Source organism: Panthera pardus, unplaced genomic scaffold (assembly GCF_024362965.1).
Source record: "Panthera pardus isolate Hobbes unplaced genomic scaffold, ASM2436296v1 HiC_scaffold_181, whole genome shotgun sequence".
In the NCBI taxonomy this organism is placed as follows: domain Eukaryota; kingdom Metazoa; phylum Chordata; class Mammalia; order Carnivora; family Felidae; genus Panthera; species Panthera pardus.
The window spans coordinates 217,446-243,679 of record NW_026526745.1 but is presented as its reverse complement, the minus strand read 5'-3'; the positions used below and the strand labels follow the sequence as shown (position 1 = coordinate 243,679).

The following is a 26,234-nucleotide window of genomic DNA, read 5'->3' as shown; positions in this document are numbered from 1 at the left end:
CCTTATATCAAGTCAAGATTTGAAAGTAAATTACCCTCTTGACTTTTACCCCCAAATGCAGGTAGAGAGTCTACTTCAGCTCTAGATTCTCACTAACAAAAATGTGCATGATAGCCTGCAGTTCTCTTACAAACCTTTGACTTCTTAAGAGATGCTCCTTTTCTTCTATTTCCCTCCCATACGCTTCAAAGGAAGTTAAAATCAATTAATTGGATACAGGGTTGAAGAATAACTATCAATCTCATAAAAAGAAGAAGAAACTTCAGTTGGCTCTATTCTCAAGTGCAATGCGCACTCCCATCTGAAAGAAATCACCGAATATCAATAAAGAGATCAAAGCAGTGCTTTTTCTAAACACAAAGACAAGTACAATCAGAGCTGTTATATTTACTAGGCCTTTATCACTTCTCATGTTCTGTCTCCTCTTTAAAATTAATTTGTTTATTATCAGGTAGAATAAATTGTCAGTGTTCACAAACCATATAGGTACATCACAATGAATCTATAAAGTGAACACCAATGCAATCATCAATCAAGGAAAATAAATAACAATAATTCTTGGCATTCTGGGTCCACAATGTTGATTTTATTTCACTCAGACAGTGACACTGATTTATCTTTTCAAACTGCATGCATCTAGCTGCTGTTCAGATACTATAATGCACATTATATTTCATCATAAATATTTTTTATGGTTAGAAAGGTAATCTTATTCAGGAAATCAGTATCAGTATAGAGAACACATATGCCATAAAAACAACCTGTTCTTAAATTAAACTTAATAACTGTCCTCTGTAGTCTGGGGGCATCAAAACATATTTCAGAGTATCCAAAATAAAAAGATGAGAAAATTCTAAGGAAATTAATTTGAGAAGTCACCAGATCACTGATTAAATTTTTAGAAATTAACTCATGTAATAATATCATAGAAAGATAGAGACATAGTGACAGAAACACACACACACACACACACACACACACACACACACCAGATTTCCATGCAGATACATACATGGAAACCATAGATAAGTATCACTTGAAGTGTGGTTCTAGGGTGCCCACAAAGCTTTTGGGCCTTCCTGAAACTTTGCAAAATCTGAAGTTCTATGCAGTAAGGCCTTGACATCTATATTTTCACACACAAACCAGGCTTTTTACATATGCTGAATGTCCAAAAAATTGGCATTATAGTGTTGTGTATCTTATTTGAAATAAAACTTTTGCCTGAACTCAGGGATGATCATTAAAGAAAAGAAAATTTGGAGATGGATCCTTGAAAAAGGCAGTAGAAATATGTTCTTCATGTAGACAGAAACATCACTGTATATTGTGAAATAACAGCCTGTTGATCGACTGAGCTAAAATGAAAATTGTTCACTGATTACCTGGAGAAACCTCAGTTTGCCCACTGATGAATTGAAGTTGGTAATTTTATCTCTTTTCCTAGACCCCATGATAGTTCAAAAATATAATGTGTAAAAGAGCTTTTATGGTAATAAGAGAAATGGAGCACAGCAGGATTAAGTGGTTCAGCAGAATGGTTTATAAGACACAGTATTTCCAGGAATCGGGAATCATTGATACAACACCTGTGCCATCAACAATGTCTTGTACCAAGACTACTTAATATACGTCAGACCCATGTTGCCCCGCGGATATATTTGAGGGTGAAAGTACCAAGAGCGAAATTCCTAACACAAAGTGTAAGTTGACATTTCAGCTACAACTGAAACAGTAAACCACAACAACTTGTCAATATTGGCAGGAAACCACCAAAACTGGTCAAATCGTTGTGAAGACACTGGATGAGACTTCTCCTAAGTAGGATGGAGTAGGTCATAAAGGCCTATGCTCCCCTGGCTAAAATTAGTTTAAAAAACAACTAAAGTACAATTATATTTTAAACACCTTAGATCTCTGGAACCAGGAAGAACTAGGTAAACTAAAATTCCAGACAGGAAAGAGCCCTTTCTTGGTAAGCATGCAGGTTTTCTTTTCTGGGCACATTTGATAATTATGGGCTTAGGCCAGATTTTGTAACTTTGGGCAGGAGAATAAGGAACTAAAATTCATACCACTGAAGAGAAGGGCTAAATACTTTCATTTCTAAGGACTAAGGAGAAACACACCTCCCAGTCTCTCACTGGAATGGGATGAACCAGACACACTTGAGTCATGTTAAACTGAAAACTCAGTTTCAATCAAGCTTAATCCCTAACTGGAAACTAAGAGCTAAGAGAAAGGAATTAAGGATCTTTCATTTCTAGAGTCAGACAGAGCAGGTTTGGATAAGAGTGCTAACACTACCTATTTGCCCAAGGGAAATTTCACTTATTCTCAACATCTCATTTTCTCAGTTATGAAACACCACCAACTTTATAAGGATTTTGTTAATAATAAAGGAGATAATGCATATGTGATTCTAAAGTCAATATCTTGTATAAAGAAGATGTCATATAAATATATTTTTAAGCACAAGGTTTCCTTCACTCTACTACACACAAACTCTTGCTTGAGAATAAATAAGGAGCAAGGAGGACAAAAGGAAATTTTCTCTAAAGATATACATTACGCCCTAACCCCACAGCTATGGAATTATGAGAAAGGCGTTCAGAAAGGCAAGAGGTGGTAGAACAAGAGCAGGTCATGGGAGTGAGAAATCCTCTCTCAATGCAAGAATCAGGGCTTTTTATATCCTTGTTTAAAGTACTGTTTAGGGAAGCAACTGTGGACATTTCTTAAGAAAGATGAAGAGAGCAATGAGCAAAGTGAAATAAAGACACTGAGGTAGCCAGCACCCCCAAGTTGGGCACAAACACACAGAGATACATCTGTGAGTCTACAGAATCTGATCATGGCAGCATCCAAATACTACAGGCTCAGACTGACTGCATTGCTTTCACTCAGTCAGGCTTACAACCAAAAAATCCAGATGATGCTAAAGTCGGCAAAAAACCATGAGCAGCAGTCAGCAGTTGGAAAATGTAACTCAAAAATATCCTCCTCTCAATAGCTACAGATACCATCTAGGTCTGTTTAGGATAATCTTCACAGGAAATCAGCAAAGCTTATAAAAGGACCATATATCTTTACCAAAGACCCAAAAGAAAACACAAATAAATGGTGAATGTACGATACATCTGAATAGGAAGACTCGGTTAGTGGTGACGTCAGTTTTTAAATGACGTTTTAAGAGTAAATAATACTTACCAAAATTCCAACACAACTCTTCATGACAGTTTATTAATTTATGTTAGGAATTATGACATGGTAATGAAAAAGAAAAGTATACCAACAAAAAATATGTCATTTACAGAAGCCCACTCATGTGTATACAATTGTTTGAAACAAGATAATTTTAATCAGAAGGAAAATGATGGCTATTCAAGAAACAGGCCAAGAAATCCTGGGCCTGTTTTTTTGTTACCTGTTAAGAAAAATCGGTAGTTGTCTTACAGCATAAGATAAATATTTAGACTAAATACAGATATGGTTAATGAATACATGAAAATACTTGTGATAGCAACACTCTCACTCTAAGTTAGACACAAATCCTAGAAGCCATAAAATGAAAGATCGACTCATTAGATACCTAAAAATTAAAATGTAAAGTATGTAGAAAGACCATAAGTAGTTTTTTATAAATGAAAATGTTTTTTATTTTAAGAAGTCAAATCAATAACATGTTAAAATTTTTATTGCTCAAGAGCTTTGGAATTTCTAAACATAAATTAAAAACTATTACATAAAAATACTGCAAAACAAAGGAGGAATCCTCTCCTTACCTGAAATTGAGGAATCTCAGAAAATGGAAAACAGGCCACAGACGGCAAATGATGTAAAGGTGGCATATTGAGGTTTATTAATCACTGAAGTTTTTCAATAATGAGCCAATGACTGTCCAGGATGAAAGTATACAACTCAATATATTTCCTTCTGAAAGTGCTTTCTTAAAATAGTCTTGCACTGCTGAGAATTCTGTTCTTCATTCATATCTCAGATGACCTTCAAGGGAAAAATGTTGCATCTCCTTTTGGAAAATCTTATCAAACCTTTCATTCTGCTCAACAGTTATCTGATTTTTCTAGTCTCCAAAAGCACCTGGAAGGAAAAGCAAAGAAATGACTTCAACAAAGGTTCTGGGAAGAGGGGTGTGATGCATCAGTGTTGGGAGAAACACCATTTTTTGGACTTTCATTCCCCTCGCCCCATTAGGCCCCAGTTGCTCCTGCACATGGCTATGGCCCTTCACTGCCCCACCTTATGGCAAAGGGCACACAAACTCATTATGGCAATTATGATGTAATTTAAGGTAACTAGTCCCATTCCTCAGCTGTCAGCCACCTGCAAAAGAAGAAAACTCCTGCAACTTGTTTACTATTTTTTTCAAGGCTAACATGGGCTAGTTATATAACTATAGCCAACTATAACATGGGCTATAGAAGTCCTTTAAAAATTCCAAAAATCAGATGTCTTTGTGCAAGTATTTACTGGTGAAGACATGGATGGTCAGAGAGGTTTTTTTAAATATAGCCCAAGCTCATACAGTTTGGAATGGCTCACCTGTAATTATTCTATCTGACCTACTGTAGGTTACATTGGTCTTACTTTAAGCTTAGGGACACAGAGTTGTGATGACAAATAGAGGCTGATAGAAGGAGAGGCCAAAAAAAAAAAAAAAAAACAAGGAACACCGATTGTAAAATAACTGAACTGTAAACAAATAACTGAAGCAAACTGAAATAATAACAAAACCGAAGACACAAACCCAAACGGTGCAGGAGTGGTAAAGCCGGTGCAAGTAACGTTCTGTTACATGTAAGAGAAAAATACATGTCTGTGCAGAAGAAACAGGTGGGGATGTGCATCACTTCCACAAGGAAATTTAGCTTCTCCTATTTGTCTTCTTAGCCATTTGAGTCTCTCATTTTCAGGTGGGTGAAAGATGTATATGCACAGAAAATTTTCTTTTTTCAAAGAAAACAAATTGCTTGTGCAATAAAAGGGGCACTTGACAAGGGTCATAGCGTCTACAACATGATAAGGTGTGCTGAGTGTAAGGGAAGGGTATATCCCCGCTTCAGGTCGGCTCCAAGTTACCAGTGATTCATTGATTCATACTGTTAAATTGAATGGGTAAAGATATACAAAGAGATCAAGTGAAGGAGATACTAATGTAGAGAACTCTAAGTCAATATTATTGCTACTTGACATAGAGGCACAGAACCCTACGATTAAAAGCAAAACTTATGACTATAATTCTGTATTATAGATTTTCCAGCTACTAAGTTAGAATATCATAAAATACAATTTAGAAAGATTGCATAAAATAACAAAAATATTCTAACATGCTCAAATTTGTCACTAAGATAGAGGATTCATTCATTCAAAAACTCACTCACCAGAGGTAGGACATACTGAGATAAATGTGATATTCTTATACATTTTGTGATGTAAGATTCTGGTTTACTTGTGGACCCATGATAGTTCTGCCCAGTAACAAAAGAATAGTGACTACGTGTTGTTAATTCAGCCCTGGGGCATGTTTAGGATAAATCACAGAGAAGAGCTGCCAGTGATGGCCAACAGCCCACCATTACTTCATCGTCATGTGCTGAGCCAATGCTAACAGGGGGAAACAGTCTAACACTAAATGAATATCCATTTTGTGGCAGACATTGTATTAGGCGTTGTTAGAATTCCAGGGGCCATGGGGAAAGCCTTGTGATTTTAGGTTATTCATCAGATTCATTCAGGGACCAAATATTATAGTCTTTTGAATTGCACCAAGATGAAATCATGGAAAATCATTTGTCTAAAGAAGGGCACTGGGCCATGAGGGCTCCATGTTAGGAACATCAGCCAAGAAACTTAGAAGCCGTAGTTTGGTTCATTTGTAACATACCGCAGGACAGCCATTCACTGTTCAACCTCACCTTTGTGAAGAAAATGACCTTTACTTGTATCCTAAATTCAGTGCTCAGTATAATGTCATAATTTTCCAGGGGTCATACTTCATGTTGTCAAACGTGACCTGTCTCACTACAGCATCCATGTCTCTTCTCTCAGTTCGTACACCAGAAATTTACAGACTTTTAACATAAACCTCTGAGATCCTGCAAAAAATCAGAGTATGATAAATTATGCACGTTATAAGAAGACTTACACAGAAGGTGCAGCTAAATATTATTATGGGAGTGAAAATTGTAAGTGCTTAGGCTGCTTAGAAAATGGAGTTAGACCATGAGAAGTGACTTATTTATTTCCTCTTGGTAAATTAACCCTTCACTTGTCCACTGTTTTAGAGAACATTTGGGTTTATTTGAGGAACACTCATATTTCATTTTATCTGTCCTAACAGCAAGTGTTTGGGGAGTAGCTACTCTATGTCAGATATTGCCCTGTGTGATGGTACAAGTGAACTGAGGCACAATAAAGGATCAGTGCTGGGAATTCAGGACAAAGATCCATTATGGGCAGAGAGTGATTGTGTAACGGAAGTCAGAGAAAATTTCAACAAAGATGATAAATTTGTTTTGGGAATTAAAGCAAAATCAAGAATTTTCTAGATAGACAACCTGAACGTATGGGGTGTGGACAGAAGAACGAGTATTGTGGTTCCATGGAAGGTGTGAGATGTCAGGTCACAGGAGTATCAGAAGTTGAGTTTCCCCAGAGCTATATGGGAACAGGTCTCAGATGAGAAATATGGAAAATGAGGCTGGAGTCAATGGAGGGGCCACATTGTGAAGAAGGTGCAAGGCTGGCTAGATACTTGAATACCTCATAGGTAAGTGATGTGGACTCAACAAGAGAGTCTAGGCTTGGTATTAGGACCTTAAGCAGATGTAACAGCAACTACTGAGAAAAACTCAGTAGGTGGCAGCCTTTAGTCTTGCCTTTCTTACAGCTCTCTCTTTTCCACTAAGAGATCCCTGGGGGTGTTCTGGCAACAGTGCCCAGGCCCTTTATGGTAATGATTCTGATCGATTCAAGACCTTCATGGGAATCCCATTGTCCTCTATAAGTGATTAGTCTAGGGTGGTCATTTGACCCAATTTTGGCATTGAAACAGAAAGAGGAATTCAAACAGACACTTCTAAGAGTGATTTTTCTTCGAGAAAAGGTGGGAACAAAGGTAGTAAAAAAAAAAAAAAACAACTTTTGTTTCTGTTCCTGCTCTTTCTGATGTATATGTGTTCACATGAGGACATGACTTTGGAGCTACAACAACCATCCTGCTACTATCAATGGAGACACCATTGCCACACCAAATGTGATATGAAGGGAAGGCAAAATTCTAGGACGTTCTGGATATTCTTGACTGCTACAGCTAGCATCAGGATAGCTGCCTCTGGGACTCAGTCAATAGACAGTAGAAGTTCTTTTATTTTAGGCAAAAACAAAAGTTTTAGTTTCCTGTTACTGGGAACTGAATTCTTCCTAATCATATGCAGTCATTTTCATTTAATTTTTCTTGCAAGGCTTAACCATACACAATGCAAACAACATTTAAGTGTCCCAAGAGAGGCATCCCCAAGTGGTAAACATAACATCTAGAATGGCACGAGAATGAATAATACAGAAAAGAGGGTTAGTGATCCATAAAGGAGACTAATTATCTGACTCAAAACAATCAAACATATGCACGCCTGCATACATACACAGGCAATTTTTCACACACAGACAATTTTGAAAAGGAAGTTCCAGTATTAGTTGTAAAGGAAAAGCTGGTAAAAAAAAAAAAACTACAGAAATGATTTTGGAAAACATCTCCTGGTAAACTTAATCTGGGAACTCAAATTTGATGTCATCCTTTGGCTGTTCTGGGCATGAACAATCAATTTATCTGGCTAAACTGGCTTACAGCTTTGGTGAAGTCACTAACGTCATGTTTCTCACCTTCCTCACCTACTATATCACAAACTCAATGTTGAAGAGGCTTTTGTGCTCATACCAACATTTGATGTGGTCAAACCAAAGGCTTCCTAACACTTTGGGAAGAACAGATACGTTATAGGACACCTGGGTGGCTCAGTCTGTTGAGCCTCTGAGTTTGGTTCAGATCACGGTCTCGCAGTTTGTGGGTTTGAGCCCCGCATGGGCTCTGTGCTGACAGCTTAGAGCTTAAAGCCTGCTTTGGATTCTGTGTCTCCCCCTCTCTCTCTGCCCCTCCCCTGCTCACGATGTCTCTCTCTCTCTCTCTCTCTCTTTCTCTCTCTCTCTCTCTCTCTCTCTCAAAAATAAATAAACATTAAAATTAACAACAAAAAAACCCAAAACAGATACACCATTAGGTAAATATGTTGAATATGTTGAAAATTACTACAGTCTTAGAAGATGTAGGAACCTTTAATAACAAAGAAGTAAAAGGAAGTGTGCTGCTGGATTCCAGCTTTCTCCTAGCATCTGGTTATGGGAGAACCATCCAGAGTCTACCAGAAAATAATTACATGAACTCAAAGAGAAATTAGTCTCTTAAAAATGCATTTCATATAGACAGAAAATCACTTTACCATAGAGTTAGAAAAACCAAGAGGGAAAACAGAGGAAGGAATCCTCTCCATCCCTCTCCTCATGGTCTCCCCAAGCACATAGCTGCATGGAACATACAGCCTCCCAGATGAGTCACTTCAGCTCTGCACAGTGCATTAGAGACTAATATTAGTTCTCCTCTTCCAGATCATCATGTCTACTTGAGCAGGACTGGCTCCTGATCAACCAGCTATAGTGGCTCCTCAGAAAAGAATGGGGTGGGTAGATAGAGTATTCAACCCTTGATCTCAGGGTTGTCTCAGTGGATAGAGTATTCAACCCTTGATCTCAGGGTTGTGAGTTTGACACGCATGTTGGGTATACAGATTACTTCAAAAATAAGTAAAAATTCCATTAAAAAGAAGAAAAATAATAAACTTTATCAAATTGAAGCTCCCGGGAGGTGCCCCCTGCAATATGCAGTGCAAAACTCCAAACCTGTGAGCTGAACTGTGATGCTTCTCACTGAGCTTGTGGAACACTCTTTCGTGATTAAATGTAAATATTTCCTGGTGATATGACTTTGTATCCTTGAGAGTCTCCTGAGAGGGAAGCATAATTTGTAGCAATGGGAGAACAAGGTCCTCCAAGACAACACTACCACCTGGCTTGATAAGTTGGTTACTCATCCCCATTCAACTCTACTTCAGCTTCTTGTATCCTCAGCCAAATTCAATAAGCTTAAAAACTCACCAAGGTAGGGGCACCTGGGTGGCTCAGTTGGTTAAGCATCCTACTCTTGATTTCTGCTCAGGTCATGATCTCAGGGTACTTAGATCTAGCTCCAGGCTGGGTGTGGAGCCCCCTTAAAATTCTATGTTTCCCTCTCCCTCTACCACTACCTGATCCCTCTCTCCCATTCTCACTCTTGAAAAAAAAACAAAAGCAAAAACCCTCACCTCAGGACAGCAAGCATTACTTGCTTTATGTAAGTTTACTTACATTTTATTTCTAGAAAACATTTGATGAATCCCTCAAAGGTACTTGTAACTGCCAATGCCATATTCTTTGAAAAGTGAAAATATGAGCACATATGACCTTAGGATTTCTGTATACATGAGCAATTTGCAAAGAAAGAAGTATTCACTATTTTTCATGCTCTCATTTTGTCATATTTTTATCCTAATAACTTCCAATTGCATGAAGCCTGTTATTTTAACTTGATAGTTTCCTAACCATGTCTGTATACATTCAGGCTTCTTTGTGTTTTGGGTTACCCCTTTTCTGCAATGGCTCTCCCTTCATGATTGGCCTAGTGGCTGTCAATTACCTTTCAAGGTACACCTCCATGGTACCCAATCAAAATAGCTGGAAGTATGAAAAGGAAGTTGAAATGACACACAAAGCAAAGAAAGAATTGCTAGTGTTATATGTATGCATAATAATGTAGCCAAATAAAAACTGAAAGGATATGTAATATGTCATGTATATGATATTACAATATACTCTATAAAGTAAACAAAATACACACCTATATACTCTTTCATTTTTTAATGGCTGTATTACCTATATAATCAGAAAACAAAGGGAACAAGGTAAAAATCAGATACTGTAAGATAAGAACACAAATGGCTATTGAAAATTAAAGTATGTCAAATGTCACATTTGCTAACGCCTGGATGAATGCGGTGCCAATTTAATGAAACAAAATGAAATAATGAAAAAGAGCAGTTATCTTTCAGCAGCCATAATCTATTTCCTACATTGGCTTTTTTTGTTCTTCCTCTCCACTAGGAACCAAGTAATGTGGGAGGTGGGTAAAGAAGAGACAAGGAGATGGCCTTTCAACAAATCCATTTTTTGAAAATTGTACTCAACGAAGGGGATTTGATCAACTGTTTCCAGATTCCCAGTGCTTTTGTGATGTTCTTCAAAATAAATTAAGCTTAATATCTGCTGAAACCAGATGGTCCCTGTAAAGCAAAAATGTTGTTTTAATGATGCACAAATCTCTCCAAAATGTAGATAGATGTGCCATCAGTTTTTAAATGAAAGTTTGTTATTAAATAAGTATACTGGTAATTTCATCTGAATGGATTTTTAATGTATAAAAAATACAACGTGAATAAAAGACAAAATAACATTGCCATTATTTTTCTTTTCAGGAGATTCTCCATTTGAAACTCCATGGGCATTTGTCCCACAAATTTTTCTTTGACTCTTCTATCCTTTCTTCTGCTTCATACATGGGACTTCTAAATTAACTTCTATGCCTGCCTCCAGATTTCCTTCTGCAACTCCACTCCTTGGACTAAGAAAAAAAACAAAAAGCTATTCCACTGAAGGAGTCACTTTTCATCTTTCCCTTCTTCCCCATGTTTCCTACAGTGCCCATGATGTCCACATAAGGAAACTGTTTATTATAAATCCCTAACGGAGGCCCTGTGACACCTACATGGAGATAGGAAGAGAAAGATGATGCATAAACTTGGACTTTTCACCGTGAATGGGATGTGACAAATTCTTATGATGACTATTTCTCTTAATTCCTATTAGAGTGGACATTTGCCACAGAATACATGGGTGTGATTGCCTACTCCAGATTCCTTACACTTCATTTCCATGCTTCGTATATGGAACTATTAAGATAAAACACGACTTCTATAAAGGTCATGCTTCTGATCTATCCAGGCAATACTTTAAACGTAACCCAACAAGAGGTCACATGTCCCAGAAAGATTCAAACAACTTCTGAAATGAGAAAACCCACTGGCACCTCATCAATTCCCATCCTAACCTTCCATCTTAACCTTCGATCCCAATACCATTTAATCACCCATGCTAAGCAGCACCTGGTCATCAAGATCATTGTTGGGCACACTTTCCTTGCTGGCAGCTGCATGTGGCATGCACCTTATCCGGTCCTCCAAATGCTTTAATATTGGTGATTATAGTCCTCCAGTGTTGACCAGGGAAGACCAAGACCACATGTGCCTACATGTTATGACAGCTGGAGCTCAAATTCAATGAAAACTCATTGTTAGAAAGCTCTAAATGGCTTTCTTACATCCTTCCACTTTTCCCAAATATTGCTTCTGCAAGAGGTATCACTCGAAGTATCACAGGTATCACAGGTATCAAAGGTATCACAGCTGCTTCAGGGGGCAGCTGTGATAATTCAAGGGATTATCAGTCATAACACAGTTCTTGAGAGATTCAACAATATGATGCAAAAACCTCTACAGAGATTCAAAAATTCAAGTATCTGTTTTCAGTTTCTCCTCCATTCCACCTTTCACATTTTGCCCCTTCTTTCTTTTTCTTTCTTTTTTTCTCTTTCTCTCTTTCTTTCTTTCTTTCTTTCTTTCTTTCTTTCTTTCTTTCTTTCTTTTCCTTCCTTCCTTCCTTCCTTCCTTCCTTCCTTCCTTCCTTTTTCCTTTTTTTCCTTTCTCGTTTCCTTCTTTCTTGGCCTGCTTAGTGGTCAGGTGTTAGCATAATGAGATACTAAACTTTGTCTTCAGCTCATGCTACATTAACATCCCTGATTCACTGTAGGCCTTCCCTGATCTGTTTATTCCTTTTATTCTTATTTCCTGCTTCCATTCCTACCCCTGCCCCACCATACACAGGCAGGCTTTGAGGTTTAAAGTGCATTCTTTGCTGTAATGTGTTCATATGTAATACATATTGTTGTGCCTGTTTGTATTTTCAATCCATGTGCATCATTCCATTGTTTGTCTCTGCGCACTGTGGTTTAACATTCATTTATTGCTACCTCTGATCCATTTGCACCTTACAGATGCTGTGTATGTTTCAGGGTATGCATTCATGCACTGACCTGTCTACTTTCTCCAAAGGACACCCTGCCCCAAACAGCATTTCAGTGAACACCCTAGTCATGTTCCCTGTGCACCTGTATGAGATTTTGTTGGGGACTGATATTTAGGGTAGGAATTTCCTGGTATGTCTGTATTTCAGTTGTCCAGATAGTGCCACACTGCTCTCCAGAGAATGATTGCTTCAATCTACTCTCCCAGGGGTAATATGCTAATGAATGCAAATTTCTGTGCACTCCTTATTAGCATTCAGAGCTACTCACATTTCTCATTTTTGTTGGTCTAATAGATGCAAAGTAACATATCATAATTTACCAACTTTTTGTTTTTTGATGGTATTGGTGAGGGGCGGTTTTCTTCCGTAAATTAACAGCTCATTTATTTGCCTCTTTTTATACTCAGATTCCTGTCCCCTACTTTTTGATTTGTAGCTCTAATATAGTGTATATATTAATTATATTTTAATTGTAGATATTACAAATATTTTCTTTCTTTCTCTCACCTATTCACTTTGCCCAGGCAATTCTTAGTGAAGCAAAATCCAAAATCCTTAAGTTTCAGGTAATTGAATTTATCAAATGTTTTGCCTCCATTTTCTTTTTGGGACATTTGTTTAAGAAGCTCTTCACCATTCCTAAGTCACAATGATTTTCTTCTCCTTTTTCTTCTGATAAAAATAGTTGTATACTTTTGTCCTTAATGTTAGTATCTCAAATACACTTGGATTTGACTCTTGTATGTGGTCTTAGGTATCCAGTTGTGTATTCTGGATACCTATATAGTGATCCAGATTTCCCAACATTAAATATACTATCCTTTCCCCATTAATAAGTAGAATATGCTTAAATTTATATATATTGAGTCCTCTTATACACATAGAGTTGTATTTTGGGTCTTTCCTCCTACCCAGGCCAATTTTTTCCTGTGCAAATACAATACTATTTTTCTAACTATCACCTTGTAATAAATAAAGAAATTAAATATGAAAATATGTGGTATGTTTTAAGGTGATAAGTACCATATTGTGGAGAGAAATTAAAGCAGTAAAAAACAAAGAACAAACAAACAAACAAAAAACAAAAAAAAAACTTCGGAGTTCCCAGTGAAGCTGAACTTTAAAATATAATCACCTAAAATATTATCATTAGAATATAATTTGTAAATAAGAACCTACAGGAAGGAAGGGAGTAATCCATGCATATATCTGGTGGAAGAATTTTACAGGAAAAAGAATCTGTGAGTACAAATGGCCTGAGGCAGACCATGTCTGTTATATAGAAAAATAAAAGAAAACAAGTGTTACTCTGGTAAAAATTTAAAAATACTTTTTCTAATAAAAAAGAAAGAAGAATTAATATCAATCCTTCACAACCTCTTCCAAAAAAAATAGAAAAGGAGAGAAAATTTCCAAACTCATTTTACAAGGCCTCCTTTACCCTGATAAAAATCAGACAAAGACACTATAAGAAAGGAATATTACAGGCCATTATTCTTGATGCACATAGATGTAAAAAAAACCCTCAAAGTATCAGCAAACTATTGAATTCAATAATACATTGATAGGATAATATACCATTATCAAGTACTAATTATTACTGGGATACAGGAATTATTCAACACCCACATTTCAGTGTTATATAACACATTAACAAAATGAAGCATAGACACTACATTTATATCTCTATAGATGCAGAAAGAGCATTTGACAAAACTGAACATCCATTCACGATAACAAGTCTCAACAAAATGGGTATGGAAGAAAAATATATCAGCTTAAAAAATGCCATTTATGACAAGCTCAGAGCTACCAACATACCCAATGGCAAACAACTGAAAGGTTTACATCTAAAATCACAACCAGGATAAAGATGGCCATTCTCACTAGTTTTATTGGGAATCCTAGCCAGAGAAATTAGGCAAGAAAAAGAAATAAAAGGTTTTCAAATTGGAGAGGAAGAATAAATCTGTCTATTTGTAGATGATAATGATATTATATTTAGAAAGCATTAAAGACTCTACCAAAAATACTGTTAGAACTAATAAATAAATTCAGTTGTTAAGTTGTAGGATATGAAATCAGTATACAAATATAAGTTGCATTTCTGTACAATAAAAGTAAACTATCAGAAAGAGAAATTAAGAAACATCTAATTTATGACAGCATCAAAAAGTATAAAATAGGGCTGGTTTAGTGGTGATGAATTCCTTCAGTTTTTGTTTGTTTGGGAAGACCTTTATCTCTCCTTCTATTCTAAATGACAGACTTGCTGGATAAAGGATTCTTGGCTGCATATTTTTTCTGTTTAGCACACTGAAGATATCGTGCCAAGCCTTTCTGGCCTGCCAAGTTTCAAAGGAGAGATCAGTCACGAGTCTTATAGGTCTCCCTTTATATGTGAGGGCACGTTTATCCCTTGCTGCTTTCAGCATTTTCTCTTTATCCTTGTATTTTGCCAGTTTCACTATGATATGTCGTGCAGATCGATTCGAGTTACGTCTGAAGGGAGTTCTCTGTGCCTCTTGGATTTCAATGCCTTTTTCCTTCCCCAGTTCAGGGAAGTTCTCAGCTATAATTTCTTCAAGTACCCCTTCAGCACCTTTCCCTCTCTCTTCCTCCTCTGGGATACCAATTATGCGTATATTATTTCTTTTTAGTGTATCACTTAGTTCTCTAATTTTCCCCTCATACTCCTAGATTTTTTTATCTCTCTTTTTCTCAGCTTCCTCTTTCTCCATAACTTTATCTTCTAGTTCACCTATTCTCTCCTCTGCCTCTTCAATCCGAGCCGTCGTGGTTTCCATTTTGTTTTGCATTTCGTTTAAAGCGTTTTTCAGCTCCTCGTGACTGATCCTTAGTCCCTTGATCTCTGTGGCAAGAGATTCTCTGCTGTCCTGTATACTGTTTTCAAGCCCAGCGATTAATTTTATGACTATTATTCTAAATTCTCTTTCTGTTATATTATTTAAATCCTTTTTGATCAGTTCATTAGCTGTTGTTATTTCCTGGAGATTCTTCTAAGGGAAATTCTTCCGTTTGGTCATTTTGGATAGTCCCTGGAGTGGTGAGGACCTGCAGGGCACTTCCCCTGTGCTGTGGTGTATGACTGGAGTTGGTGGGCGGGACCACAGTCCGACCTGATGTCTGCCCCCAGCCCACCGCTGGGGCCACAGTCAGACTGGTGTGTGCCTTCTCTTCCCCTCTCCTAGGGGTGGGATTCACTGTGGGGTGGCGTGGCCCGTCTGGGCTACTTGCACACTGCCAGGCTTGTGGTGCTGGGGATCTGGCATATTAGCTGGGGTGGGTAGGCAAGGTGCACGGGGGCGGGAGGGGCAGGCTTAGCTCGCTTCTCCTTAGGTGATCCACTTCAGGAGGGGCCCTGTGGCAGCGGGAGGGAGTCAGATCCGCTGCCAGGTTTGGCTCCGCAGAAGCACAGAGTTGGGTGTTTGCGCGGAGCGAGCAAGTTCCCTGGCAGGAAATGGTTCTCTTTGGGATTTTGGCTGGGGGATGGGCGAGGGAGATGGCGCTGGCGAGCCCCTTTGTTCCCCGCCAAGCTGAGCTCTGCCGTCCGGGAGCTCAGCAGCTCTCCCTCCCTTTGTCCTCCAGCCTTCCCGCTTTCTGAGCAGAGCTGTTAACTTATGACCTCCCAGACGCTAAGTCGCGCTTGCTGTCGGAACACAGTTCGTCCGGCTCCTCCACTTTTGCCAGCCAGACTCGGGGGCTCTGCTTGGCCAGCGAGCCGCCCCTCCGCCCCGGGTCCCTCCTGCCAATCCGTGGAGCGCGCACCGCCTCGCCGCCCTTCCTACCCTCCTCCGTGGGCCTCTCGTCTTCGCTTGGCTCTGGAGACTCCGTTCTGCTAATCCTCTGGCCATTTTCTGGGTTCTTTAGGCAGGTGTAAGTGGAATCTAAGTGATCAGCAGGACGCGCTGTGAGCCCAGCGTCCTCCTACGCCGCCATCTTCAAAAGCCCAGTAGTTCCTCTCTTTCAGACCCTATTAACTTTGCCTAGGGAACTCACTGTTAAGCAAAGCCCAAACATCTTAATTTTGATGTAACTGAATTTATCATACTTTTACCTGTATATTTTTCTTTGGACATTTGTGTAGAAGCTCTTGACCACTCCTTAGTTACAGTGATTTTTCTACAATATTTTTAATAGAAATAGTTGTATAATTTTACCTTTAATATTAGTGTCTTGAATACACTTAGAGTTTACTCTTTTATGTGCTGTTCGATTCCAGGTGAACTTCCTGCATATAGTGACACAGATTTCCTGGGACCAAATATACTATCTTTTCCCCATTAATAAATGCACCTTACTTAAATTTATATTGAGTTCTTTTATACACATGGAATTGTTTTTTAGGTCTTTCCTGTTCTTCTGAGTTATTTGTTCTTGTCTAAATGCTATGATGTGCTTCCTAAGGATGGCTTTGTAAAGAATGAACAAATTAAGTATGTAGATATATGGTATAGTATAAGGTGATATGTGTTATATTATGGAGGGAAAATAAAGCAGCAAAGAAGAGTGTGAGAATTTTGAGTGAGGCTGCATTTTTAAATATGACCATCCAGAATGCCTTAATGATAATATAAGTTTAAAATAAGGACCCAAAGGAAGGGAGTAAACCATGCACATATCAGGTAGAAGAGCATCAAGGGAAAAAGATTCTGTGAGTGCAAAGAGCCAGAGATAGGAACATGTCTGTTAAATTGAGGTAGAGCAAGAGAATCAGTGTTTTCTGGGGGAAAAAAAATATTAAAAACATTTCTTTCTAACAAATATTTTAAGAATTAGTAACAATCCTTCACAGACTCTTCCAAAAATAAAAAAAGTGGGGACACTTCCCAATTCATTTTACAAGGCTAACATTACCCAGCTAAGTACCAGAAAAGGCACTAGAAGAAAAGAATGTCACAGGCCATCAGTCTTGATGAATATAGATGCAAAAAATCCCCAATAAAATATTAGCAAACTGAATTCAACAACACATTAAAAGGATCATACACCATGATCAAATACAATTCATTCCAGGGATGCAAGGATGGTTCAACATCCACAAATAGAATAGTTTGATAATGCATTAAAAAATGAAGCATAAAAACCATATTATCGTCTCCATAAATACAGAAAAAATTCAACAGAATTGAATATTGTTCATCATAAAAATTCTCAACAAAATGTAGAAGGAACATAACTCAATAGGTTAAATGCCATTTATGACAAGATCATAACTGACATCTTTCTCAATAGTAAGAATTTCAGTTTTCCATCTAAGATCATAACCAGGGCATCTAAAGTAATGACCAAGATCAGACGCTTCTCACTAGTTTTACTGGAAATCCTAGCCAGAGCACTTAGACAAGAAAGAGAAACAAAAGGCATCTAAGTTGCAGAGGAAGAAGTAAAAGTGTCTTTATTCGTAGATGATATTATATATCAAAAACCCTAAACATTTCACCAAAAATTCTGTTAGAACTAATCATTTGAATTCAGTGAACTTGCAAGATAGGAATCAGCATACAAATATAACTTGTATTTCTATAAGCTAACAATAAACTATCAGAAAGAGAAATTAAGAAAACAATCCCATTTATGATAGCATCAAAAAGGAGAAAATATATAGGAATAAATTTACCTATGGAGGTAGAAGACTTACACGTTGGATATTGTAAAGTACTGATAGAAGGAACTGAAAAAAAAATACAAATATATAGAAAGACATTCCTGTTCATGGGTTGGAAGAACTAATATTGTTAAAATCCCATACTACACAAAGCAGTCAGCAGATTCAATGCAACCTTTATCAAAATTATCATGACATTTTTCGCAGAAATAAAACAAATAACCATAAAATTTTTTTGCACCATATAAGACCCTGTGTAGCCAAAGCAATCTTTAGAAAATACAGCTGAGCTAAAGGCATCACATTTATTAGTTTCAAATAATATTAAAAATTTATAGTAATCAAAACATTATGGTATTGGCATAAAAACAGATGCATAGATCAGCAGAGCAAGAGAGTGAGCCCCAAATTAAACATGTATAATCAACTAATTTCTGACAAAGGAGCAAAAAATATAGGGTGGACTCTTCAATAAATGGCATTGGGAAAACTGGACTGGCATAGGAAAAGAAGACTATGAACCACTCCCTTAAACCATACACAAAGTTAACTCAAAATGGATTAAATCCTGAATGTAAGACCCGAAACAACAAAACTCCTATAAGAAAACAAGGGCAGTAGTGCCCCAAAATTCATGCTGGCAATGATATTTTGGGACATGACACCAAAAGCAAATGCAGCAAAAACAAAATAAGTAAGTGGGAGTATATCAGACTGAAAAGTTTCTGTACACCAAAGAGCCCAAACAAAATGAAAAGGCATATTGAATGGAATAAAATATTTGGAAATCATATTTCTCATAATAGGTAATATCAAACCATATAGAGAACTCATACAACACAGCAGCAAAAAACATTCCCCCCAATCCCATTAAAACACAGGTAGAGAATACCCCACATCATGGTACTAGGCACCTTCAACCCATGGTCTTTGAAGGTGAGAATGAAAGGGTCCAGGCAAGGTGTAGAGAAACTTATTAATCCAGTGATTTCCCTCTTCATTCTCAGCAGTATATCTTCTATCTATACCTGGCTATGGAAGGGACCCCCCTACTGTGGGATCAATGGGATATACCTGTGGCTCGGCCTCCCTAATGTCATTCACATTGAATGGGGATGAGGCCGGACAGTGGCTCATAGAGCTGAGTATGAGCCCTAGCTGTGGGCTAGAAATGTCCTTAATAAACATCCTTATTTTTCAAAAAATAAAAATAAAAAAATAAAACACAGGTAGAGAATGTAAATAGATGTATGTGTAGGCCCACACACACAAAATGTATGTATATATTCTACACATATATATGAGTGGTATCAAAAATAAGACCCAAAGTATTTGGGGAATGATCATAATTAGTATAAGTTCAATTTCCTCTTTCTCAGGTACTTGGTCGTTAAATACAGCTTCAAGTATGTCCCAAGAAGCTGCCTAAATGGCAAATATCCCTGTGTCCTTTCCCAGCCCACTTCAGCAACTCAGTGTTTGATAGGGTTTCATCAATCTCTCTCCTTCTTCATTATGCCCATTTCCCTTGCCCACATGAGAAATTACTTATATCCAGTAGATTGACTATATATGCAAATAGAATATGCTCCTAAAAAAAACAGTGCTCCCATATTACAGAAATATCATTTTATTAATTGTATTAGCTGTTGGAATACAGGACTCACCAGATTTGGGGTATGTGATTATGAAGACATCATCATCTCTGATTTCAAAATCATCTAAATTTTCTAAAAATTCAAGATTAAGTTGAGTATTTGCAAAATAACATCCTTTAAGTTTGGTTAAAAATTTGTTTGTATCTTCCATATTTCTGTTGCCTGCAAAATACAGATAAATTATTTGAGAGAAATTTAGTAGAATGTTATAGTTTTCCCTTCTGTATCTTTCCTTTTTAACAAACACAAACACTGAAAACCTGTTGGCTCTGAAAGCCTGGATTCTGGGTGTGTGGAATTTGGGGAATGCCCAAGAGACTTCTATTTATGGGCTAGCTCTTGGTTTTATTTGTGCGTGCTCCATTCATGCAGGTATGGGGAAAGTAGCTTACGAGTAATTATTGTAATATTTCTAAAAACTGATGCTCTTAATCAGAAATCTTATGTATATTTGAACAGAAAATGTATATACAAATAGGATTTAAGTGGGCTTCAAAAACACTTGGCTATCAGACCAACCACATAGTCCTTTATCAGCTGGCCTTTTTTCCCCCCTGTAAATGAACTACATTCACTTGCTTAGGTCTTAGTAGGTTCATAAAAGATTTCTTTTATATAATGTCTCGGTAGGCATTATCTGTTTATAGTAATCTTGGTACCTTTGAATTTAACTTTCTTTTTTTTCTTTTTTTTAACTTGTGACATCTTTAAAGTTATTGGGGTAGTACCAGCATGAATGGTCACAGGCATGAGTCTATTCCGGGAAGCCTGAGACATTGCGTGTGAGCAATTAAATTGCCCATAATGATAATATGGACAATGGCACAAAGGAAAAGCATGAAAGAAAACATTTAAATAATGGATCGCATGTAGAAAGTACAAACCAAGACTTGTGAGTCGTCATTTAGGTACATATTTTGCCTTTCATTATTATCTGTCCCTAACTATATGGAAAAACGCATTTTGATATGAGAACTCTGGGTTTCAGTTTTCTTGGAGGTGTTGCATCCACACGACTCCTGAAACAGAATGCTACGGGCACCGGTGACAGTCACAACAAAGTTTATTACAATGAGAGGCAAGGCCGACCGATCGGGACCAACACTCTTGATAAGAGTGCGGCCCCGAACAGCCGGGATACAGAGTTTTTATAACCGATCACATCGTTTTATCATCACCTGGGAACAGAACAGAGAAACAGTTCCCAGGTGAGTTAGAAACAGTTGTCTAATGAGGTGTTTACTTTAGACTTTCTGCCTCTAAGTTGCAACCAGTGGATCTCCTTGACCCTGCCTCTGATGCTCTTTTCTTTGAACTTTTGTTTCCTTAATTGGTGAAGCCTAATTTACAAGGGTATGAGGCATAGTTTACCAGAGCAAAGCAAGGCTGTTATCTCTTAACCTTCAGTGTCAACACAAAGCTGTTATTTTTCAAGCGAAGCATTAGCTCTACACTACAATTTAACCCTTACAGAGGTACTTCCAGATGACTCTGAAGTGTCCTATTCCTAGTTCTCAAAATAGTTGATCATAGCAGTAGCTGACAAAATAAGAGCTTAGAATTGCATAATTTGAAAACAATTCCAGAAAGCCAGAGCCAAGGGTCATTATAGAAAAATGGAAATAAGCATGTTTTTTATTTTGTTAAAGTTTATTTATTTTGGAGAGAGAGAGAAAGAGAGACAGAGCGCGAGCACAGAAGGGGCAGAGAAAGACGGAGACACAGTATCCAAAGCAGGCTCCAGGCTATGATATGTCCGCACAGAGCCAATGCGGGGCTCAACTCAGGAACTGTGAGGTCATGACCTGAGCTGAAGTCTGATGCTTAACCAACTGAATCACCCAGATGCCCCCAAATAAACAACTTTAAATATATTTTCACAGTCACACTGTTACTGGAAAACCTAGGATTGGTAGCCTCTCTTTACAAAAGAGATTTACGAAAAAAACCAAATTACTTGGAATCATCAACATGAATTCATAGGCAAGAAAGAAAGTGGGGGACCAGACAGCAAAGGATGGAGAAAGACAGGAAAGATGAGTTTTCGGTCACTGGAGATATTTAAAGAGTCTCTTTGCCATCTGCAGTGTCCAAGATGAAGAACATAATTTACATCTCGATCCCCACATTGGGCTGTAATAGTAACTTGCATTATAAAGAAGCAGTGGCTCCTTAGTGCAGCCAGTTCCACATCTTGGGATTAAAAATAACAATAAGCCTGTAACATTTTGATCTTTTCATAAAGCAAACAAGATTTTGTTGCTATCAGAGGTGGTACTCAGGGGTCAAAAGGACCAACATGAGGACTGCCAGGGCAAAGATCAGAACAAGTAAACAAGTTTTGTACAAACGTGACTTCATGATGATGCTATTAAAATGTGGCCACACAAACCGGCAACAAAATTTTAAAGCCTTAACAGGATTCATAAGATTAAATCATGAAAATCTAATAAGCAACCAGGTAAGAATTATCCATTGTTAGTAAAAGTAGGAAGGTCGTGTTTAGAGAACGTTTAAAAATATATATGCCTGACCATAAGAGACTCTTTTTTTTAAATTTTTTTTAACGTTTATTTATTTTTGAGACAGAGAGAGACAGAGCATGAATGGGGGAGGGTCAGAGAGAGGGAGACACAGAATCTGAAACAGGCTCCAGGCTCTGAGCTGTCAGCACAGAGCCTGACGCTGGGCTCAAACTCACGGACCATGAAATCATGACCCGAGCCAAAGTCGGCTGCTTAACTGACTGAGCCACCCAGGTGCCCCAAGAGACTCTTAAATACAGAGAACAAACTGAGGGTTGATGGGGGTGAGGGAGAGGGGAAACTGGGTGATGGACATTGAGGAGGGCACTTGTTGGGATGAGCACTGGGTGTTGTGTGGAAGCCAATTTGATAATAAATTATGTTTTAAAAAACATTAAACCAGCATAGAATCACAAAGATAAAAAAAAAAAATACAGGGGCGCCTGGGTGGCTCAGTAGGTTGGGCGTCCGACTTCGGCTCAGGTCATGATCTCACAGTCCGTAAGTTTGAGCCCCGCATCGGGCTCTGTGCTGACCGCTCAGAGCCTGGAGCCTGTTTCAGATTCTGTGTCTCCCTCTCTCTCTGACCCTCCCCCGTTCATGCTCTGTCTCTCTCTGTCTCAAAAATAAATACACGTAAAAAAATTTTTTTTTAAATATGCCTGGTTTGTAAATTAACATGGGGGAATAATGAGAATTACTAACAAGAATATGGAAAATACAGAGTGACTTCTAACAGTGAGATAAAAAGTTAGAAAAACTTATGTAAAAGATACAGGAATGTTGGGGAGTGAAAATTGGTCCCTTTTATCTTTTCACAAAAGTAGAATAATGGTATCTTATAATACTGGAGCCTAGGCAGGGACATTGTAAACAATGCATCTGTGTCAGAGATTGATCATGGTCTGGCTATCCAACGGGTCCCCTATATCAAAGGGCTTATATGTTCCTCAGGGTCCAAATGTGTAGAGTAGGCTTTAGGGGAAGGCATATGCCCCCATCTGAGCCCAACGTGATTGCAAATTGGATGGGAAGAAAACCTGGCATGTGACATATGTAATATTACCCAGGGTAGAAAGTTGAAGCTCTTGTACAATAGATGTGGAATTATAATTAGAATGAAGGTGATTCACAGTCAGTTGAGGTTAGTTGGAACACCTGTCAATATCTAATTTTTGATGTTCAGGAGCACCAGGAAATGCACTGAAAGTAAGGGATTTGCCTTTAGCACCGGTGGCCAAACAGCAAGAAACGTTCATACCTAAAGGAAGTGGTGTAGCAATTAAAATCCTTGGGAAGTGGCAGGGAGGATGTGAATATACCTTTAAAAGTGGGGAAAACAGAGCAAAAATATCTTTTGTGGCCAAAAGATATTGCTTCTGAGGGAGCTCAAGGAAAAGGCCATAGGACACATAGGACACATGCCTTTTCCTCGAATTGGCTGTGTTAACAGGAAATAAAGTAACAAGATAAGTAGACAAAAGGGGACATATCATCGATGGACTCCTTTTCTAGGGAAGTAAACTATTTGAAAACATATGAAAAAACTTAGTGTGATCCGAAAAGGGGGTAAAAAAGAAGATAAACTAGAATGAATCTGGTATTCTGCTATCATACATACTATACATTCTCCCCTCTTCTATTCTCCGTGTATTAGAATCTAGTATAAAACACTACTGTTATGGTCCATTATATCTTTGTCTTAGTGTAAAATGTTCTTGAATCTCTATATAAATATTTTGGAACCAAAACAGCTAAGTTGATTGAAAATCAATGCAAAACAATTACATAATATTTTTGCTTCAAATATATGAGCTGATAGCTTATATTTATCTAGCCCAGTGTTTAGAAAGATCACCTGAGGGGCTCCTGGGTGGTTCAGTCTTGGTTTCGGGTCAGGTCATGATCTCATGGTTCGTGGTTTCAAGCCCTCCACCAGGGCTCTGCACTGACAGCCCAGCCCCTGCCTGGGATTCTCTCTTTCCCTCTTTCCCTCTTTCTCTGCCCCTCTTCTGCTCTCTCCGTCTCTCAAAATAAATAAACTTAAAAAATTTTTTTAAAAAAGAAGGAAAAAAGTCTCACCTGAGACTGTATAATTAGTACAGTTCAGACAAGTTAAGGGGAGCAGAGTTTGTGCCCAGAAATATACTGCATTAGCAGGTGGATTTTTTTGCGACAGAAGCAATACAGATCCAGCAGACCCAAATAGCTTTTTACTTTTCCTTAACTGCCTAAAAGAATTTCCACAGGTGGCCTGTACCAGGAAGAAAACTTATACCAGAGATAACTTTGTACATCATAAAGACTCAATCACATGGTTGAGGTTGAGTAAACACAAAGAATATGTGCTCTTCACATGTTCCTGTCAATCGTCTTTGTCTTCTTTGAATTCCCAATGCTTTCACCCTCTTCTCTTTAGCTCAGGATAATATATAAACCTCAGTTGTGGGACTGTATTTGACTCTTCCTGTTATATGGGGCTGCCATATGTAGGTAATTACATTTGTTTTTTTCTCCTGTTAACCTGTCTTATTTCAACTTAATTACTATATCAGCCAAAGAACATAGAAAGAAAATGGAAAAGGTTTTCACCCTCGATCAAAAATGCAACTACTCACCAATAAGAGCTTGTTGAAATGAAGACTGAACTTCTGACATCAATGCCAATGGGAAGAATAATCGTGCTGCCACTGGTTGAAAAAGACTTAGCTCAAGACTGTGTTTTCTATGAAGAGATTTAATGATTCACCAATTAGCAGATCTCCCAGAATCAACAGCTTAATCATGAGGTGGGATTAGGCTGGTAATGATGGTAAATCATCTAACAGACTGGTGAAGAGCCTTGATAACTTTACCACACAAAAAAGTGAAGGTCAAATAATTCAGCTAGCTCACTGGCACTCAGTGCTCCTGGGCAGGGTTCAAAGTATGCTTTGGAGTAACATTAAAAAACAAGGATGGATTTGTTTGCTGTCCCACTCCACAATACTCTTAAGGCTGTAGGTTACTAATACCATGGTTTCAGTTGCTTCTATTTCCCTAGTACTACTCTTAGTGTCTTTAAATCTTTGTGTTGTCTCTTATGAAATGGTATTGAGAATAGGTGTAGTGTGAACAATTAAGAAGTGGAGGGAAGAAATCCACATCTGTAAGTAGCAAATACTTTGAAGGATAAAGTGCCTTCCCAAATCCGACTATCATATGCTTGACACAAATCTAATACACGTCCAACTACCAATCAACATTTCCTGTCATTATTCCCTTCAAAGGGCCACCGTTTGCAAACTTCTCCATGCTAGTGATACCACAGAAGGAGAGATAAGTTATGGGGTTGGCTCTTCGGGTAGCGTTTTATGTCTTCTTTTTCACACTCTATTCAATCGGTTTGTGGTCCAAATAGAATGGCCATAAAGGATTCTAAGGCCTATTCAAAATCCCTCTATACGTACTTGGGTTATGGACCTTAAATGCTGTTACTCTCTACTGATAATGCTTCCTCAATAACAGACATGGTTGTTCCAAGTTCCATAAAACCATAGAGTCTACACTGTCATTCAGCACCGGGACATGTATGGAAGTGTTGAATCACTGAAGTGTAAACTGGCAACTTGAATTACAACAAAAACTTAAAAATGTAAACATAACTAAACATTGAAAAAATTAAAAAAATCAACTGTCATTAGAGTTCCAGTTTCAGTATGGTGGTATTAACCACCTTTCGCCATCTTTGAAGCATCTATAAACAACACTGGATGAAAAAAAAGAAAAGCCTCAAAACTAGCTGAGGATACTAGAGAGTAAGCAAAGGCAAGCATTTGGTGGAGGAGAGACAAAATTTGAAGAAGTGGCCAGGCAGAGTGGGGATAAATTTTTCTGGGTTTTGTTTGTTGTTTTTGCCCCCTTCGTCCCTGGAAATGGCCACAATTGCAGAACAGTACAGGTGGCTCAAAATGAAGTGGATTCTTTCATCCCCAGATGGTACTGGTAAACACAGCATTTTCAGCATAATTTACTCCATTTGGCTGGAAGATGGCCATGGTGTCCTTTCATGATCAAAAGACGTATTTAAATTTAACAAAATTTACGTATTCACCAGAACAGGCAGTCTGAGGAATA

The 26,234-nt window shown here is 38.0% G+C and overlaps 1 pseudogene; it reads right to left on the bottom strand.

The window, feature by feature from the left end:
* Positions 1-3,839: 3,839 nt before the first annotated feature.
* LOC128778154 (amine sulfotransferase-like) lies at positions 3,840-24,878 on the bottom strand (annotated as a pseudogene).
* Positions 24,879-26,234: the final 1,356 nt, after the last annotated feature.